General features: G+C 46.8%; 1 pseudogene; it reads left to right on the top strand.

Annotated features, from left to right (window-relative positions):
- Positions 1 to 338: 338 nt before the first annotated feature.
- On the top strand, positions 339 to 2,319 carry LOC119360607 (annotated as a pseudogene).
- The last annotated feature ends 2,481 nt before the right edge of the window (positions 2,320 to 4,800 follow it).

Raw genomic sequence — 4,800 nt, 5'->3', positions numbered from 1 at the left:
GTAAAACTCCTCCACCACCCAGTAACCGTCGGTGGTGACGCTGAGGTCGGCACGATTGCTGATGCCCCCGCTCGCGATCTGGCTGTAGAACCCGGTCTTGCTGAGGAACTACCACGTGTCATGTGTGTTCACCTGCGCGGCTGCTAGACGGCGTGTACTCCCGCGTAAGCACGTGGGGGTCGACACAGTAGACGTCGTCAAAGAAGATGTACCCTCAGGCGTCAGACATCTCCTTGTCGCCGGCGATCCACCGGTTAGGAACCCCAAGCTCTCCTTCCATGTCGGGCTGAAGTAGACACCGAGGGGCAGCGGCTGCGGCCCGGAGATGGTTCTTCGCCATGGCCATGGTGGTCCCTATGGCGTTGGTGGCGGTGGAGGTTGGTAGCTCAGTTTGCTTTCTTGGTTTCTTGAAGAACATTTTTTATGTCATACACATGAAATTTTTTATTACATTTTCTTGGCAACAACATGACAAAAAATATAATAACATTTCTACATATTTGGAATATATTTTGTAGTGATTGAACAATTCTTCCAGAAGAAATATTTTTCCCCCGCGGGAGGGGGGGGGGTAGAAAGATTTTTTAGGAGTAACTGGACATTTTCTTATTTAACAACACATAATATTTTTACTTTAAACAGGGATTTGAAAATTGTTAGAAAGTACCTATGAATTATGAGAATTAATAAAATAGGAAACATTTGTTGCGCTAAGTAGTGTCTAGCCCAATCATGAGACCCTGCAGGCGGAACAAGCTCTGCCCACGAGCGCCTTATAGCACCTCCCACGTCCATCTACTCTCGTACCTAGACCACCGAAGTTGATATGTGGATCTATGAAAATAATCAGAAAAGGTGGCCACCACATAGTTTGTCCCCAATATGAAGGTTCGGTCCCTCTTGAGCGATTATGTTATTGTCTCTGGTAGCGATCGATCTAACCTCCTCATCAAGGTTCACCCAATGTCCCAAGCATTTCTTTGCCTCGTTTATGTTATTGTCTCTAGTTTGGTGTCTCTAGTTTGGTGACACCGTTTTTTCAAAACCATAGTGATCTAAAACCTCGGCAATGCATACTTCAGTTTCTAAAAACCACAGTTTTTCTCACTTCGGTTTACTAGAAAACAGAGGTTGAGAGATCTCTTTCTCAAATACTAAAAAGAGCATGGTGTTAGGCATACTATGGTTTATAGAACTGTGGTATTTGTTGATGTCAAACACATCAAACGTTTTAAAACCTTAGTTTTTTAAAACATGTTGACTTGACTGTATTCATGGATGATATATTCTTATTGCAGAAATGTGTGGAAGATAGGCTCAGCGCGCTGACCGACGACATCTTAATCTCTATCTTGGTGAGAGTCGACATTGCCACGGCAGCAAGAAGTAGCATTTTGTCAACGCGGTGGAGAAACTTGTGTGCTTACTTCGTAATCTCAAATTTCATGCCATGGACTTCCTTAGCGCCCCATGCGAAGGAGCTGCACGCCACATTGATCAAGCAATGGCGTCTCTGGTGAGAGCTACTAGCAGATTCTTGGCTCATCCACGCAGGAAACACACCACTAAAAAGCTATGCCTTGAGCTCTATCTCACCGGCAACTACTCGCATGACATCGGCCTGCTGGCTGCAACGCCATTGACAGTGAGATGGTAACAGATTTCGAACTCGCTAGAGGACTCCGCACACGAGGTTATGGTGCAGCAAGCTCAGGATATGGGTGGATTTTTCAGTGCCTTTCCTAGCATTCTTCGTTGCCTCACAAGGCTCCATCTACAAAATGTTCGGTTGGTCGAACGGGACATGAATCACCTTTTGTTCGACTGCTGCACCTTCGTCTGGACCACTACAACACCGGGGACTGTGCTGTATGGAAGATCAATGCGCCACGTTCGAATCTCAGAGTTCTAGAAGTCTACTTATCCAGGTTGAAAAGAGCCGAGGTGCTATGCCTTCTAAAACTAGAGCAGGTCCGTTGGCAGGCTTTGTTGTTTTATGAGGCCCCCTTATGTTTTGGTTATGTCCCGTCACTCAAGGAATTATCCCTCGTCTGTGATGCAACTTTCATTAACCAAGACTTTAGTTTAAGCCAGGTTCTAGACGATGCCACAAACATACATACTTTAACCTTAAACTTTCGAGGAGAAAAGGTAATTTTAGCCGATAGCTGTTATATTGTGGTTGTGTGCTATTTCGTTCGTACGAACTTAATGTTGGACTAGCACTAGGATTGTTCTAGTTTTGCTTGTTCATAACTTCAACATGTTATTTGCTTTTATTTACAATTTATAATTTCCATGAAGCATCTCATTACTTAGCAAATGACTAACCTGGTGCGCACATAACTTGCATCTATGACATACATATGTACAATTATTCTATTTTTACCTCTCTTTTCTTGTTCATCAGATTTGGATGCAACCAGACGGAAAACAACTATGCACTGCATTCAACAAGCTAAGAAAGCTGACCATCCATGGTATCTTTATAAAATTTGACCTATTATGGACATTAAATCTCATCGAAGCTGCTCCATCTGTCGAGACATTTGATGTTGAGGTACTTCTACTCATTCTTTTCAACTTTTAGTTAGAATGTGTACAAGTCTATCTGACTCAAAGCACCATCGTAATCTCTTTGGCTTTGATTACAATCCTACCATAACCCCTTATAATTTAGGTATTGCTAGTTGAATGCAGATGTTTGAACATCCATGCCAGGAGGGTGATGAAGCAAGAATAAGATGTTTTGGTGCTCAGAGAGTGGAACCTTCATGGAAGTTGTCTGGGTTCACAAGCTGTCACAAGTGGCAATTGAAAGAGTTCTAGTTAGGTGGTTTTAGGCCCCTACTGGAGCAACACTTTTTATTTGTAAGTACTGTTATGGGTCGAGCTCCAGACTTGAAGACAGAGGGTCAATATCCATGCAAGGGTTGTGACACAAGAATCCCAATACCTCCTCCGGTAGGGGGCTTCTTTCCAACTTTCAGGGATGCCCAAGAAGCAATAGCCAAGCAACTTAGAGAGAGGGCCCGGTCCTCGGCACAGATAATTTTTCGTAGTGGTTCGACATACCCCTCGTGGGCAACCCGATCATATATTTATTAGCTAGGAGAGTACAAGAGATCACGATAGTTGCGATGTACTGTATAATGTGAATTCCAGGAGTAACTCTCTTTGTATTTTTGGTATCATTTCATCAAAATCTGGTTATAATTAATAGATGAGGCAAATCATTGGTCTGTATTGCAAAAGCAACTTATAAAAGTTGTACAAATGTTGATTGCCAATGCAAGCTCATCCTGTCATGTGTTCACACTTTTGTGCAGGCTCTTTGTGTCTTGATAAAAGGCCACAAGAGAAGTTGGAGACCCGTTAGAGCATCTATAGTCGGACTTGACAAGTGTGGTCCCTCAAACGCCCACGAACGCGTCCACGGACACTGTCATTCCTCAAGTTCCCCTTCTCACAGCCGGATACCTCAATTAACATACCTCAAATCCATATAAACTCATGCAACTACGTAAACGATGCATTACACACATTGTCCGGCTACTACATCAGGACATGCCATCGGACTACCAAATATTGGCATGTTTAATCTGCATGCTAGCTATGGACTAGAAGATCATCCACGACTATCCTTGCCCTTCCCGGCGCCCTTCCTGTCCATCTCCCGGAGTAGCGGTCGAAGACGCGGTATAGATCGAGCTGGATCTGCTCATAGCCGGAGTTGTCCGACCCGTCGATGTCCTCCTTCTCCTCTTTGGAGGCAGTCCGAACATGGCATGGACCGCCCGATTCTGCTCTCAGTCGAGGGCGCATGTGTTCCTCCGCTGCCGCTTCTTAATAATGCGGGCCTGGATGGCTTCCTTCTCTGCGGCTGCCCGCGCCGCCGCATCAACCGCCTCTGCCACCGCCATGTCGGTTGCGAGGCGGGCCTCCGCCGCCCTCATCCTCTCCTTCCCACGACGGGCACACCGGTCCCGGTAGGACTCATACTCCAGCGGACTGGTGATGGGGAAATGGAGATTGGAAGGCTCCCAAGAGGACCGCAATTATCCAGCACATGAGGATTCGAGCGCCCAATGCGCCACGCAATGGCCTCGCGCCAGACAGATCATGACGTCGGTCGGGCGTTATCCTCCTGGGGAGCGGCGGAGTGCAATGCGGATGGCCATTGCTTCCTCCAAACGCATAGGACGACACCCCGGTCAACGGATCGGTACAGGTCATCGTCGGATCCACTGTCCGCCATGCTGAAGAAGGTTGGAGATCACTGAACGAGAGCTTGGGTGGCGGAGGAAAGTGGAGGGGACTAGAGTGAAGTGGCTAGGGTTTGGCCCGGATAACGGATGGAGAGGAATATATGTGGGGTCAGGTTGACCAGTGTGGGCCCCGGTGCGATGTGGCGGACTTTCCTGGGCATTTGGGTTGGATATGAGAGGTGTCGATCGGTCCGGGCATTTCAGACCCGTTTGAGGTGCCCGTCTGGATTGCTTTTCGTGGCCGATCACTGATGGACCCGTCCGCCCGGACATATAAGGGAGCTAGGGCGTCCGGCTATAGATACTCTTATGTTATTACTCCTTCTGTACCTATGAGTTTGGCGTAAATTTCACAGCGCCCCCAAGGAGAGCCCATGATCATAATTAGCTTCCCAACATGGAGCCAAACGTGTAAGGATTTGTAACAACATGCAACTACGGTAGCCGTAGGGCATCTTCAACACTAAACCTCAAATTTACTTCACCATCTATCCGTATATTGGGGCCAGTCCGCGGATACTGATGTGCCAAA

Source organism: Triticum dicoccoides, chromosome 2B (assembly GCF_002162155.2).
Source record: "Triticum dicoccoides isolate Atlit2015 ecotype Zavitan chromosome 2B, WEW_v2.0, whole genome shotgun sequence".
Lineage (NCBI taxonomy): Eukaryota > Viridiplantae > Streptophyta > Magnoliopsida > Poales > Poaceae > Triticum > Triticum dicoccoides.
This window is presented reverse-complemented; position numbering and strand designations above follow the sequence as displayed.